This window comes from Oncorhynchus mykiss, chromosome 20, assembly GCF_057628025.1.
Source record: "Oncorhynchus mykiss isolate SJ-2025 chromosome 20, ASM5762802v1, whole genome shotgun sequence".
NCBI classification, from domain to species: domain Eukaryota; kingdom Metazoa; phylum Chordata; class Actinopteri; order Salmoniformes; family Salmonidae; genus Oncorhynchus; species Oncorhynchus mykiss.
Window position 1 is genome coordinate 4,065,261 of NC_143041.1, and position 16,427 is coordinate 4,081,687.

Sequence of the window (16,427 nt, forward strand, 5' to 3'; positions counted from 1 at the left end):
TCTCTCTAAGCTTGGCACATCTAGCCACTGGGATTTTTGCCGATTCTTCAAGGAAAAACTGCTTCCGCTCCTTCAAGTCTAATGGGTTCCGCAGGTGTACAGCAATCTTTAAGTCATACCACAGATTCTCAATTGGAGTGAGGTCTGGGCTTTGACTCGGCCATTCCAAGACGTTTAATGTTTCCCTTTAAACCACTCAAGTGTTGCTTTAGCAGTATTCTTAGGGTCATTGTCCTGCTGGAAGGTGAACCTCTGTCCCAGTCTCAAATCTCTGAAAGGCTGAAACAGGTTTCCCTCAAGAATTTCCCTGTATTTAGCGCCATCCATCATTCCTTAAATTCTGATCAGTTTCCCAGTTCCTGACGATGAAAAACATCCCCACAGCATGCTGCCACCACCACCATGCTTCACTGTGGGGATGGTGTTCTCAGGTTGATGATAGGTGTTGGGTTTGCGCCAGACATAGCCTTTTCCTTGATGGCCAAAAAGCTACATTTTAGTCTAATCTGACCAGAGTACCTTCTTCCATATGATTGGGGAGTCTCCCACATGTCTTTAGGCAAAAACCAAATGTGTTTGCTTATTTTTTTCTTTAAGCAATTACTTTTTTCTGGCCACTCTTCCATAAAGCCCAGCTCTGTGGAGTGTGCGGCTTAAAGTGGTTCTATGGACAGATACTCCAATCTCCACTGTGAAGCTTTGCAGCTCCTTCTGGGTTATCTTTGGTCTCTTTGTTGCCTCTCTGATTAATGCCCTCCTTGCCTGGTCAGTGAGTTTTGGTGGGCAGCCCTATGTTTGCAGGTTTGTTGTGGTGCCATATTCTTTCCATTTTTTTAAATAATGGATTTAATTGTGCTTTGTGGGATGTTCAAAGTTTTGGATATTTTTTAGAACCCAACCCTGATCTGTACTTCTCCACAACTTTGTCCCTGACCTGTTTGGAGAGCTCATTGGTCTTCATGGTGCCACTTGCTTGGTGGTGCCCCTTAGTGGTGTTGCAGACTCAGGGGCCTTTCAGAACAGGTGTATATATACTGAGATCATGTGACAGATCATGTGACACTTAGATTGCACACAGGTGGACTTTATTTAACTAATTGTGTGACTTCTGAAGGTAATTGGATGCACTAGATCTTATTTAGGGACTTAGCAAAGGGGGTAAGGGGGTGAATACATATGCACCGTTTTTGAATTTTTTTAGTTAATTTTTTTCATTTCACCACCAATTTGGACTGTCCATCACATGAAAATCCAAATAAAAATCAATTTAAATTACATGTTGTAATGCCACAAAATAGGAAAAACATGAAAGGGGATGAATACTTTTGCAAGGCACTGAAATACCATTAAAGCACTGTTCTGCTAATATGTGACCCACCATCTCTTTTCAGTCTTATTATCAAAGCACAAGGCGAGACCCAGATGCAGACACGGGAGGCAGATAATTGGAGTCTTACAATGTTTATTAATCCAAAGGGGTAGGTAAGAGTATGGTCGTGGACAGGAAAAAAGGTCAAAACCAGATCAGAGTCCAGGAGGTACAGAGTGGCAGACAGGCTGGTGGTCAAGGAAGGCAGAATGGTCAGGCAGGTGGATACAAAGTCCAGAAACAGGCAAGGGTCAAAATCAGGAGGACTAGAAAAAGGAGAATGTAAAAATCAGAACGGGAAAACCACTGTATGACTTGGAAACGTACAAGACGAGCTGGCAAAGAGAGACAGGAAACACAGGGATAAATACACTGGGGAAAATAAGCGACACCTGGAGGGGGTGGAGACAATCACAAGGACAGGTGAAACAGATCAGGGCGTGACCCAGACATATCAGTAATGGTTTTTAAAACGGCAGTAAATTAAGCTGACTGATCTGTTTTGCTGCCATAGGAGGCTCTGCAGATAGCCAGGTGTCGCGGTGGTAAGTATTCCCTCAATGGTGCTGGAAGGAAAGCTCTGCTGTCGGGACAGCTTCATGGAGGCCCTAACAGTTTGTAGATACCGTTTGTCGCTGTTAAATTGCATTTAATGTATTGTTTAGATGCATGCATCTAAAAAAACATTGGTTGAGTTTGCCCCACCAAGATTTATAAGCTAAAATTGCCAATGGTCGTCGTATCAAACAGTCTTATTGCAGTTGAAAAAAAGAGACTCGGAATGATTTGGGTGTAGGCATACTACTACAGTACCTATTCATGACCACTAGATGTCAGCCATGCATCATATACAGAGTAGTGCTCAAAGGTGCTGATTGGTAGATTGGCACATTCCACTTTAAAACACACTTTAATGTATTTAACCAACTTCAACCCCTTATGAGGGAACAGAAACAGAGCCATACGCTATAAGGGCACATAGGCCAACACATCTTATTTTAGGGTTGTTGATAATGGGGTAGCAGGTGAGATTCTCAACCAGGAGGGCCTCAGTTTTTAGGGCCTCCCTGAAGGCAGGGAGAAAACATACAAATAGAAAATAGCTGCAGTAAGGACAAAATATATGACATTTAATAGGAGAGTACTGTTTATCAGGAATTTAAATATTTAAAACAATGTTAATTTTCATATTTTGAGTGTTGACAATGAATATCAATCACAATTTGTGTATACATGTTATCTCTGCCGTAGGAGGTCCCCAGATTTTCTGAAAGCATATTAGAAGGACCTTGGAAAAGAAAAGGTTGAGAACCACTTTCCAAGAGGTTCAGAAGGCAGATTAGTAGATGGAATGTTGCTGTTTCAAGCCCGGGCAGGGCATAAAAACTGAACTGTGGGAACCTGATGGCTGCTGGTCTCTGATCCCAGGTACCTGCTGTTGTGGCCTAGAGCAAGACACTTAAGCCCTAAAACTGCTCTCCATCCTGTGGCACTGTGCTCCATGGCTGACCCTTTGCCATTCCATGTGTGTATGAGTTAGGCAGAAGACACATTTCTGTTCCTCAAATGCACAAAAAAGTATCTATTCGATTCTATTCTAAGAAAGAGTATCCTATAGCCGGCAGCCGCAGAGTAATCCGCTTTTGGGCAGACACTTTTCCCCCGCAACAACAACCAGCAGAAATAGCCTGGGTGGGAATTGAACCCACAATTTTTTTTTAATGCTAGTGCCTTAAATTAAAGGCAATCTAAAATGCTTCCATCTTGCCTGTAATGTATAGCAAATATAATTTCATAATAATGCCAAAACCAGCAACTGGATCTAGACACACTGCTGTGCACAGGTTTTTCTCTTCCTTTTTTGCGTGCCTTGTGGTCTGCGAGCCTTGTGGTCTGCAATACTGCTGGTTTTCTTTATTGATTGAATGTCATTGATTGGCTGGGAGAGCCAGCTCACCTGAGGTGCGTTCCGTTCGCTTGAACGTTTGCTAAGTTGCAGAACGGTTTGTACTGAACAACACGTTTCCCTAAAAGTTAATGAACAGACTTTGAGGTACGTTTGGTGGGTGTGCGAGGTGTTTCTTGAAGCAAAGAGTGACATATTTAAAGGGCAGTGGCCATGCTGACAGCGTTCCACAACACAACCCCCTCCCTGTTTTTCAACTGGTCGTTCAGTAAAGCACCGTTTCCATTCAATTAAAGGTTCCAGAACGTAAAAATGTACTGAACGCAGCCCATGTTTCCCCATTTAGCCCTGTATTAGTCCCAGAATAGAGGAGAAGATTGAAAACCAGCAGTGTTGTGGACCTCAAACCCTGTATCTGAGACTGTGTCAATTGCTTTAGGCCAGATAGTTTTGTCATTCTTATTATTTCCTTTGAAAAGGTTTCATTTCAATCAATATAAGCATACCTGAGTGTCCTGCACTGATGATTCTTCTGTTCCATGCTCTGTATCATGCTATCATCAAAGGTACAGTATATAGGCCATGGCTATTACCATATGGTCCAGCTAATATTATACAATTTAAAGGAATATGGCTATTGTTGCATTCAGTCCAGGGCCAGAGCTTAGCTTTCACCCCCATGGGTGCGAAGCATAGTCTGAACAACACGTTTGTGTGTAAAATCTGAATCAGTAAGGGCAATCGCTAACTGCTTCCCCAAGTCGAACATGTACAAAGTATATTGCTTTTCAATATAATTTACAAATGATTTAAGCAAATTGTTTCTACCATGATGAACACAAGCTTGTATTAGGCTACAGAAATGTGTACCAGCAGGTACAAGGCCCCAGATCGCTTTTTAGCTAGCTAGTTGGCATGATCTGACGCTGACGCCTAGACGGTCACAGATTGGTTGGATGCAAAAATGCATTATGCAAATCCATGGCAACGGACGAATGCGCCAATATGGGTCTTAATATCTTAAACAAATGCATATTTTAATCACTTGTCAATTTCCAAATACTTATTTTCTAAACTAAATATAGGGCGATAGGTAGCCTAGTGGCTGTAAGGTTGCTAGATCGAACCCCCCGAGCTGACAAGGTAAAAATCTGTTGTTCTGCCCCTGAACAAGGCAGTTAACCCACTGTTCCTAGGCTGTCATTGAAAATAAGAATTTGTTCTTAATTGACTTGCCTAATCAAATAAAGTTTAAATACAATTAACATTCAAAATATATTTTTATTCAGCTTGTGACAATTATATTCAATGACATGACAAACTCACGACCCATATGCATGCTGGCACATATTGGGCACCTGGATCTCCCCATTTCCAGATGGATATCCTGCCGAAATTCAGGGTTTAGACGAGTATTAAGAATGTGCCTATTGAAGCTTATTCGCAATACATATTCCTTAACATGTGCCTCTCTATCTCTTCTTTTGCCCCTCTGATTCCACATTGTCCCACCACCCATCAGTATCCTGCCCACTAGCACTGCCAGGCATGTGGGCATCTCTAAGCTAGGAGGCTCTCTCAGAGCACAGCCCTGATTATCTCTGTTCAAATGACTCATTTAGCCAAATGTACCTTGGTGATCTTTGTGGTTAGCTTTGTGGTTTGGTGTGGAATTCACATTGATGATATATTTTCTCTAATTGCAAGAAACAGTGATATACACTATATATACAAAAGTATGTGGACACCCCTTCAAATTAGTGGATTCGGCTATTTCAGCCACATCCGTTGCTGACAACTGTATAAAATCGAGCACACAGCCATGTAATCTCCATAGATAAACATTGGCAGTAGCCGAATAGCCTTACTGAAGAGCTCAGTGATTTTTAACGTGGCACCATCATAGGATGCCACCTTTCCAACAAGTCAGTTCGTCAAATTCTTTCAACTATAAGTCCTGTTATTCTGAAATGGAAATGTCTAGGAGCAACAACGGCTCAGCCACGAAGTGGTAGGCCACACAATCTCACAGAATGGGACTGCTGTGTGCTGAAGCTCGTAGTGAGTAAAAAATAATCTGTCCTCGAATGCAACACTCCCTTCCGAGTTCCAAACTGCTTCTGGAAGCAATGTCAGCACAATAACAGTTCGTCGGGAGCTTCGTGAAATGGGTTTCCATGGCCTCGGCTCGTGTGGTGTAAAGCTCGCCTCCACTGGACTCTGGAAACGCGTTATCTGGAGTGATGCTTCACCTTCTGGCATTCCGAAGAACTAATCTGGGTTTGGCGGATGCCAGGAGAACGCTATCTGCCCCATTGCATAGTGCCAACTGTACAGTTTGGTGGAGGAGGAATAATGGACTGGGGCTGTTTTTATGGTTCTTGCTAAGCCCCTTAGTTCCAGTGATGGGAAATCTTAATGCTACAGCATACAATGACATTCTAGATGATTCTGTGCTTCCAACTTTATGGCAACAATTTGGGGAAGGCCATTTCCTGTTTCAGCATGACAATGAGCACAGAGCCCTGACCCCAACCTCATCGAACAACTTTGGGATGAATTGGAACGCCGACTGTGAGCCAGGCCTAATCGCCCAGCATCAGTGCCTGACCTCACTAATGATCTTGTGCCTAAATGGAAGCAAGTCCCCGCAGCAATGTTGCATCATATAGTGTATAGCCTAGTGTATGGATATTGAAAGGGAAGTCAATGCATTTTCAAAAAAACAATTCACTGGATGTAGGTGTTTTTGCCATGTCCCCAGATGTTATTCATCAACTTCCATGAGAAATATAAGCCATAACATATTACAATATTTAAAATCTGTCTCCATTATTTTATAGTCCTAGTTAAAATTCTCATCGATGACATGTTTTTCACGATTATTGTATTTATTATTATTATTTTATTTTAGATCTAGATCTTTTAGATTCTAGTTCTGTGTGCCCCTGAAATAACTTTTCACCAATGTCTTTTGTTGTAATTCTCATTTAAGAAAACACCGTCCTGCAATGACACCACATTCAGGAAGTGTCACAATTTCTTTGGTGGGAAAACAACAGTACAAAGCAACATAAATATGTACCCTCAGTTGTATCTATTTTACAATGTTTTATGATAGTCGGTGTGCTCCACTCATACATTTCCACCCTGTTAGGCTAAATTATGAAGAAGATTAACCCAATTACTAAATAATAAAATATGTTTGATAGAGAAGTTCAAATCCTGTTAAAGTGGTCCCCATTATTCTAACTCAATCTGGCTCACTCACAAGAGCTATGGCTAATTTAGACTCCAAATGTCCATCCTGTTAGAAGTATACACTAACAGGTTGGAAAATGCACCTGAGATTGACTGACTGTTTCTCGGAAAATCAAACGTGTCCTTTTTCTGATAGAATACAACATACAAACAAAAAACATACTTATTTTTCAAAAGTTAAGCGTCCAAAAAGCACCTGACAGTAGGAATGACCTAGCTAGGCCTAAGTAGATTCATAAATGGGTGTCCATTGTTAGGCCTATTCTCTGATAGGAGTGAAATCTGTCATAAAAACGACATCAAACGAGAATATTTAATTCTCTCTCCGTTTTTGTTACTCTTTCTCTCTCTCTTACTGGCTGTGACAGATGGCGAGTGCCTCTTCCCTCCAGAAGGCACTCTCTGTGAATGCGGGCGCATGTCAATCACCCGCGCTCATGTCATGACTCTTGCCAATGATGTGTCAGCCATATGGCCTTGCATCATAGCTTGTATGTAACCCACTCAGCCCTGGTAGAGTATACCACACTACTGTATCTGCGTAGTTGGGGTAGGGATAGCACAGCGAAAAAGCAGCGAGCTTGGCTTCAGCCGCACCAATTGAAGTGTCCATGCAGGAGCGGTGTGGACTTGGACTGGCCACCCGGAGATGGTCTAAACAAACGCGCTTTCGCCACTCACCCAGCTCCAAGACGGCGGTAGGTTTACATTTTTTGGATGGCCCTCAACGAATTATGGAACTAACACCAACGAGAGAATTTATACAAAGGTTGGATGGAACATGTGTTATTTCATAAGATTGCTCTTTAGAGAAACTAGGCTACAGCGTATCTTGCGCATGAATGAAATTATATTGTTCAACCCTCGTTGTTTTATCTCATATCAAGAGTGACAGAGTCAAAGACATAATTTAACCCTGCTCCACGCTCTTTATCTGCGCTATCATGTAACGCGAACACGGGAAGGGATTGATTCCATGCACAGCGCGGACAACTACATTTAATAAGAAAGCCTTTAACGATCAATTTGATCGTTTGTCGTTTCCTTTGAGAAAGGGTTGGTACTTTATATTAAAAGTCCCTGAAATCGTATCTCCGTTTGAAATGGAGCCATTTAAGGGACAGACTTCATTTGACAGAACCTAAAATCAATTTAAAAGGAAATCATACTAAGCAGCACATGGGATACGGTAAATGTGTCTGTGTCAGAGCATTATGGCCCTACAAGATATGAAGGAGAGTGCGTGGTAGCGGAAGAGAATTCTACTTTTCAATTCACATTACATCCTTGCCTTACCTTCGTTGTGTCTGGCAACGCGACATTCTTGGTCAGTAGCTCAAATTGACCATGAATATGACAGTAAATACCACTAGCCAGTAAGCACAAACTATTCAATGACAAACGTTTCTTATAAACATATTAAACTCAACCGAACCATATTACACTCTTGAATAATGCAACAATTCACAAGCAGACAACTATTGGTTTTATATTATTGTCTGTAGGCTACACGCATTACATTTTAGCTTCAAGACCAAATACAGACTTGCTATAACAGCATGTCATTAAGTAACGTTAGCCTATCAAAAAATGAAAGATTAACCCTGTCATACAATATTAAAGTAAGCTACAGTAGGCCAACATTACAACAAACAAGGGTTGATTTTGAACAATATCATGCAAATCATTACATGTGGTAATTGCGACTGAAAACGTGGGTAGGCTATAACACCGGGAGTAGCTGTTTATATGGAAGTAAATCAAATGTCTCAACTAGGGTCCGAAGTTGGTTAGGTAAGCTACCAGATCAGGAAAAACTCTGGGCCCCAGGAAAACAACACAGCCATATAAAGTCGAATGAAGAAGCCTGAAGGAGAAGAGATTACTAGAAACAAACGTTTACCCTTTTATCTGTTGATTCATTGTCAGAGTAGAGGACCTTGTGCATATCAGGAAAAATAACAACTTAATGTTTATATACCAGGACAAATTAGCTACATTTCCATAAATGTTTGCATCTTGACCTGTCCCCAAATGAATATAGTTCGTTCAGAGTTCGTTTTGATATTTAAACCTGTGTGTCCTGATCGTGTCTGGTGTAGAAGGACACAATCAACATACGCGTGATGGCGCACGCGCGAGAGCATTCTGGTCAGCATGTTACTGTAAACATAGTTGTCCAGAGATGATTTTATCCTCTTTTTCCAAATCTAGATAACCTACAAAAATATAGACTGAAGACTTAGTTCTGCTGTGGCAGCCTGCTAATTTTTGAAGGGGAAAGGGAAGAAAAGAAAGCTAAGGCTATTTTACAGCAAATCTGTCATGTCAAATTGGCATTACCGTTTAGGCCATTCACACATGCGTAGAATCGGTTATTATTCGAAGCAAATAACAATGAAGTAAATTGAATATTATCAGAAATTTGTTTTAATTTATGGGTAGGGTATATTCTAAAATTAGTCCACAATTTCTTATGCCTGTGTTGGAATGTGGCCAGAAATGGTGTGTGTGGGGGGGGGGGGGGGGGAAGAGTCTACTCGCCGCACAATGTGCCCCATGAGACCTTATGATCAGCCAGCCCATAGGGCCAGCACCGAAAAACCTGCTGTGAGACTGCACGCCAAGGCACGTGCACGGAGAATTGAGGGAAGCGCTTAGTTGGTCCCGTCTGTCTGTCCCGTCTGTCCCCTCTGTAGCATCCCCCTACTAAGATAAAACATATATTTAATAATAGCCTGTTATTTTGACGAATAGCCTTATCAAAGTCATTTTAGACTCATGAATTAACACGATGTCTAAAGTTCTTATAAGAACATTAGCCTATTATATTAGAGGCCTATGGAACTTGGCTCAAGTGCACACATAGGCTAGGTCTTATCCAAAATTAGATGTATACCTATCACCAAGACCATGCACTGTCTGAAACTGCTTCTAGTTCTCATCTGTCTTGTGATGTGTTTTCCAGTGCCACCATGTTGACAAGGCTATTCAGCGAGGTTCTACCGGATGTCCAGAAGCTCTCGGGTTGGGTGGAGAACAGCGAGGGCGAGGACTCTAAAACCAAGGAGGAAGACATGGGTCCCCTGCAAGACGACGACTTGGATAACGGCGACGCCAGAGAGGGAAGCAGCCGGGATCAGTCCGAGATGGCTGGGGATGATGACGTCGACGATGAGGACTGTGGTGATGAGAACGAGGGGGAAGACACAGCCGAAAAGCCCGGGCCAAAGAAACGCAAGATGACGCCAGCGCGAATTGAGCGCTCCAAGGTGCGGCGTCAAAAAGCCAACGCACGAGAGAGAACGCGTATGCACGATTTGAACTCTGCGCTGGACAATTTGCGCAAAGTAGTCCCCTGTTATTCCAAAACGCAAAAACTCTCAAAGATAGAGACGCTGAGACTTGCCAAGAATTACATTTGGGCGCTCGGGGAGATCTTGCGCAATGGGAAAAGGCCAGATGTAGTATCCTACGTGCAGACACTGTGCAAGGGCCTGTCCCAGCCCACCACAAATCTAGTAGCTGGTTGTCTGCAGCTCAACTCTCGGAACTTCTTGACAGAGCAGTGTCCTGACGGGGCCCGGTTTCATGTCCCCAACTCCTCTTTCTCCGTGCACCCTTACTCCTACCAGTGTCCCCGTCTGTCTAGCCCTCAGTGCCAACCCGGCTCCAGTCGGCATATGAGGACCCATAACTACGGCTACGGCGACGCGGTCTACCCAGGGGCAATCTCCCCAGAGTACGACAGCCCAGACTATGGGGGCCATCACAGCTCGCCTGTGTGCGTCAACGGCAACTTTTCCGTGAGTCAACAGGAGTGTGGGTCGCCGGACACAGACATGAACTATCACTATGCTATGCACTACTCTGGACTGTCTGCTTCGCGCGCCACTGCTGTCCACGGACTAGCGTTCGGCACATCGGGAGCGCGCAGCGGTTCCGCGCACTCTGAAAACGTGCCGCCGCCATTTCATGACATGCACTTATTACACCATGACAGGACGCCCGTGTACGAGGAACTTAACATCCTTTACCACAACTGAATTCACCAAAACCCTAACAACCCACCGGACCCCTAAATACCCAACTAAAAATCGTAACGTTAGCCTACCCATTTTGACACTGGATGAGGTTTTTAGAAAACGGAAGGTGGGGTGGCAGGAATTGAGAGAGAAATACCAATATTCTCAATGTTGGTTCTCTGTTTTATTGATGTCGTTCCTGAATTGTCGTTATGCACATTTGAAGGTATGTCAGAAATCAATATTTCCAATCAAATGTCGCCGTGTGTGCATAATGCGAGTGCACTCAAAATAAAATGTGTTACATGAACGAAACATCTTATAAACAAAAAATAAAACTATTTTATAATTATCTGACATGAGGTGGTTGACCAAATAAATTATTTCTGACTTGAGAAATTGAGTCAATCTCACTGTATGCTGAAGGGCAAGAGCTCCACCATGGAATCACAAATACATTATTTGAGTACATAACTATCTAAGTGACAAGAACCACTTTCTGCATTAGGTTCGTTTCCAAATCCAATATTGAAACGAAAGACAATTCATCATTAAACTGACCAAACGCTTAATGGGCGTATTAGGAATAGGTCAATAGCCTACTGTACACCCTAAAAAATAAACGTTTCCTGGAAAGTCCTTCGTGGTAATTTAAAGTAATCAACCTTTAGATTCCTGTAGGATCCATTAGGATAATTAAGGTTAAGGGAACCTTACATTTAATTTAAGAACCCATAATCTGCTATCAGTTCGTTTTTTAAACGTTGTAGACATAAGGGATGCCTTGAATAACCCTGTTCAAAAGAGGGGTTTTGGAACCAGCAGTGCGCTCCTGAGTAAATGGCGCTGGTGCGTGTATCATTTTACAAATGTGATCTCTCTCATGCCAGCAAAATAGACGCGAGCACTAGCTGTCGCCAACCAGAGCCAGGACCATGGACAGTTCTTCCACTCGTGTGCCATCAACGGAAACGTCACTATTTAAAAAAAATGTACTTATCCTTTATATAACTAGGCATCACCAACTACCTTAGTTAGCTCGGACTCGCCAACCATAATAGTTTATGCCTATGTAGGACTATTGGATATTTATTCAATCATTATTTATTGAAGTTCTTGTCTCTCATCATCATTGCATCTCTGCTAGCTAGCTACCTGCCACTTTTTTTGTTTAGCATAGTAACGTTGAATGTTTATCCTGCCCCTGTCCAGTTAAGTTGTAGATAGTTTGGGTGCTGTGAGAAACTCAGCCTCCACAAACAAGGTAAGACACACACAGAGATATGACGCAATCTAGGTTATGTTAAACGTGCAAAAATGAAAACATTCAGATGTTACGTCTATCAACTACCCATGTTGAATGTGCCTAATTTATGTCTTTCAGGCTGATGTGTTGGGGTGGACTGCTTTGATAGAGAAAATCAACCTCAGATAAAACACACACAGAAGACTTAATCTAAGTTATGTTTAGCTAACCTGACAAAAATCTTTCAACCCATGATACACTCTTTCAACATCTCTTTCCATCTTTCTCCCTTTAGTCCCTGTCTTATCCTGGACAGTTAAGTGGTGGAGAGTTTAGGTGCTGTAATAGAGAAATGTAGCAACCTCCACAAACAGGTAAGGCACACACAAACAGCGAGAGAGATGACCAAATGTCGTGAATGCTCATGTTTTTTATGTTGTGTTTGTGTCTAATTTATGTATTTAAGGCTGGTATATTGGGGCAGCCTGTTCTGTCCTCTGTATTTCAGACGAAATCAAGACAATGTTTAAGGCTCTCTATGGATCCACAACAAGGTTAGCCTCTAAAGTCTTTGGATGTATTTGCAGTGTGATTATAGTGTTCTGTGCCATTTCTTTGTCTTTCCAATACTAACTGAATAGTGAATGAATTTACAGTGGGATTATTGTATGTTCTGTTACCCTGTCTTTGTCCTCCATACTGTCTTGTTATTATCACTGCAGCTGATTGCATAGCACATACTCAACTTTAATTGATGATAATCAACACCCGTAATCAATGCCATTGTTATTACAAAAGTAATTGTTAGTCTACATGCTATCTTGTATGTTTCTCTTATGTTTTAGGTATCCCAATACCCGGCAAAACATGGGTGTGTGTGCACTCTTTAAAAAGTACTCCTCGTTGAGAGACCAGACATTGAAGGGATATATAAGAATTCTTCAAATTTACTACTCATATTAATTCACACACTAAAACTTTTTACACCACTGTGCCTACCCAGACCATGATGCTGGCTTGGATATTTTGTTCTTACATTGTTTATTCCGTCACATTTCCAGCAGCTTAACAAGACCATCATCACTGTAAAAAACGACCCACGGGCTTAGTAAATATTGCAAAAGAAAATCAATGATTTTTACTTAAAATAAAAGGTTTCTGGTTTTACTTCTTTTTTTTTTATATAGTACTTAATTTATGTGTTGAAAATCCAAGGTAATATGCTGCTAAATTTGAACAAATATTTCTAAGTAACAACCAACAACTATTTTTTTTATTTCAAATTATCATTGTTGGACTGACATGCTAGTGTAACCAGTGTGAAATGGTCAGCTAGTTAGCGGGGTGTCAGCTAGTTAGCGGGGTGCCAGCTAGTTAGCGGGGTGCCAGCTAGTTAGCGGGGTGCCAGCTAGTTAGCGGGGTGCCAGCTAGTTAGCGGGGTGCCAGCTAGTTAGCGTTTCAATCGGTGACGTCACTCGCTCTGAGACCTTGAAGTACTGTAGTTGTTCCCCTTGCTCGGCAAGGGCTGTGGCTTTTGTTGAGCGATAGGGAACGATGCTTCGAGGGTGTCAGTTGTTGACGTGTGCAGAGGGTCCCTGGTTCGAGCCCAGGTATGGGCAAGGACAGGAACAGAAGAAAAACTGTTACATTGATGCTGTTGACCCGGATCGCTGGTTGCTGCAGAAAAGGAGGACTCAAACAAGGTTCCGAAGGTACAGTCACTGGGCCTACACAGGGCACACCCTTTAATTTGTCAATTTTCATCTCACATGTTTTTAGATTCATATTTGAAACTTAAACATTTCAATAGCTCCCTAGTCATGTGACCTACTGACTTCAAACAAGGTCCAGAATGTCCAATCAGTGGGCCTACACATTGCACATCCTTAAGTTTGTCCTTTAGTTTGTCCAGTTTACCCTTTTCTTTAGTATTTCTCTACAATAATTGGTAGTTCTAAGTACTTATTTTCCATGTTTTTTATTTTTCCACGTTATTTAACAGCGGTACACAACAGGAGAGAGACAGAATATCTCCTTTCGTCGTTAATATCAACCATAAAGGAAAAGGGCAAAGCACGAGAGTCATGTTATTAATTGTCCAAAGCAGGGATGGAGGGTGAGGTGGGCTGCAGTGGGTTTGCTGGTCAGTACATATACTGAACATGTAACCATAGTAATGGTGGCCAGTAAATCAATGAATAAAAATGTAATATTGACAAATTAAACAGAATGTAGACCTTTAATCTTTTCCAACATGTCAACAGACACAGCATTTCACCGTGTTAACTTTCTCTTTATCCCTGGTTGATGTACATGTCAGAGCCTCTTCAGTGTGGATGGGGTATAGCATACATTTTCAACAACAAAGACTGCCCTTCCAGTTCGTGTTCTTTACTCTGAACTCTTGTCTTCATTCCTAGAAACAGCACATGGAACCACCGTTAGCAAAACAAAGCGTAACATGTTATATATAAAATATCAATGCAGTGTGATGAATTAGCCATACATTGTGTTATATCATAAATTGTCTTCCATGCCGTCACTGTTGTCAAAAGATTATAAACATGTTAAATAAAGTTATTAACCTAGTCAGTCTTTGGGCCACATCCAGGTTCTTTATCAGTGACAAAGATGACGCAGTTGTTGGCTTTGTTGACCTCTGAAATCATAGGCATGAACTGAACATATGGCTGTCCCACACAACTACATGAAAATAAAGAATTGACATTTACTTTGAATTAAATGTCATTACCAGACATGTTTAGTCTATCCTCAGCCGTTTCTTTAAGCAGTTGCTCCATGTGTTTTTGAAGGTTCTGTATCAATTTGGAAGGGGATGCTGGGGAAGTTCTGTGCAACTTCCTTGGCCATCTACATCAAAAAATTAAATATAGTTTTTGACCTAATTGTCACATTACAGCTAACCGTTCATTATTGAAAATACAACTATCAAACCTGCATTACAAAGACCCCGCAGCTGAAGGTGTCCTGCTGCATGGTGGGAGTTATTTCCCCTCCTTTCCACTTTATGTCCACCCAGTCGTCTTTTCCATGGCAATATCTTCTCATTTTGAAGTATTCTCTTTTTTATGTAAACATAATGGAATTCTGATTATTTATAGGCAAATGAATACACAGGCCAAAACTGTATGCTGATTTCCTGATCACTATATTCTAGTAGAGGTAATTTCCTTTATGCCCCATTCTACACACAGCCTAAATTATAGGCACTGAACCATTTACAGGACAATAATACAAGTAGCATATAGGATCCAACCCTCACAGAGGGAATAAATGTAGAGCGTTTGTAGACTTTAAGAAAAAAATATTAAGGGACAGTTGCATCAGTACGTGCTTAAAGAAAGTCCTATCACAGATGACAGTCTATGACAATAGAGAATGAATTGTAACCACCAAAGTGTGTTTGTCAAAATAATATCTGAAAATGTCAGTTGTTGAACATAATACTTATATTTGCAATAGCAATTTATGATGTATGCAGTTGAGGAATATTCCATATACCAACACTACATGTAGGACGGACATAAGACATTCCCACATACAGTAGGATAGAGGTATTTTTCAGCTATGATTTTACCATGCAGAATCCAGAATGGATATGACAGTGGGACCAGCACAGGACGTACTACACCCTTACAACAATCTACTTTTTGATCTTCTTGACTTCTTGTCTGGTAAACTGCTACTATGTGTCAAGAAAAGAGCCCCAATTAGGGGTTAGTGTACTCCAGTAAAGAAGGGCTGGTTTAGATTAAAAACTATTGCCATGTGTCCCCGTTCAGAGGCATGAGAGACTAGTCAGTGGTAGAATTGAGTTGGCACTTTATTGGCCCAAACACCCACAGACACACAAGGTTGAGGTTACTCATGGACAGTAATTCGTTTTTTTTTTTTTTTTTTGCATTGATGCATTGTGTCTTCTAACTGTCCAAGAATAGGATCCAAAGTGTTAGGAAATATTTGTTCCCATAAATACAGAGGAGGATGTCTCTCCTCATACCTCTGGCACTTTAGTCAGACTGCCAGACTGTGTAACAACTTCATGATGGGGCTGGCAACACAGTTCCCATTGACTAAGCACCACGGAGACCAATCAGGAGAGAATACCAATACCAGGGTGCCAATTGAAAGTCAAGGGGTGTGTCTGTGCCTTTAGGATTACTCTCTCTTTACAGAAAACCCCTGTAGTTCAAGTCATGAGCTACCCTTCCCCTTTCAGTCTGCTCTGCGCATGTCTGAAAGTGACAGAGCCAGCAGCCAAGAGACGTTTTCACAGTATGTCATAAAAAGGTATTGCACTTATGAATGTATGTGAAATGCTAATATGTATTACAATCAGTACAATGGAATAACTATAGTCCACTGACTATATAAGGGTAGTCAGTGGACATTCTGAATCTTGTTTGAAGTCAGTAGGTCACATGACCAAGGAGCTATTGACATTTTAAAGTTTGAAAAATGTATGTAAAATCTTATGAGGTGGAAACAGACAAACTGAAGGTGGTGCAATGTGTAGGCCCAGTGAGTGGACATTCTGAACCGGGTTTGAAGTCAGTAGGTCATATGACCAAAGAGCTACGGAAAAATTAAAACATGTAA

General features: G+C 41.6%; 1 pseudogene across 2 annotated transcripts; it reads left to right on the forward strand.

The window, feature by feature from the left end:
• The first annotated feature begins 1,869 nt into the window (after nt 1-1,869).
• On the forward strand, nt 1,870-12,970 carry LOC110498816 (neurogenic differentiation factor 2 pseudogene; annotated as a pseudogene). 2 transcript variants are annotated; one of them, XR_005037892.2, is made up of 3 exons: nt 7,047-7,234; nt 9,505-12,361; nt 12,653-12,970. The product of XR_005037892.2 is annotated as a neurogenic differentiation factor 2 pseudogene, transcript variant X1 (transcript). The 2 variants fall into 2 exon arrangements; XR_016489281.1 differs by lacking the exon at nt 7,047-7,234 and adding an exon at nt 1,870-1,914 and having other exon boundaries at nt 9,505-12,970.
• Nucleotides 12,971-16,427: the final 3,457 nt, after the last annotated feature.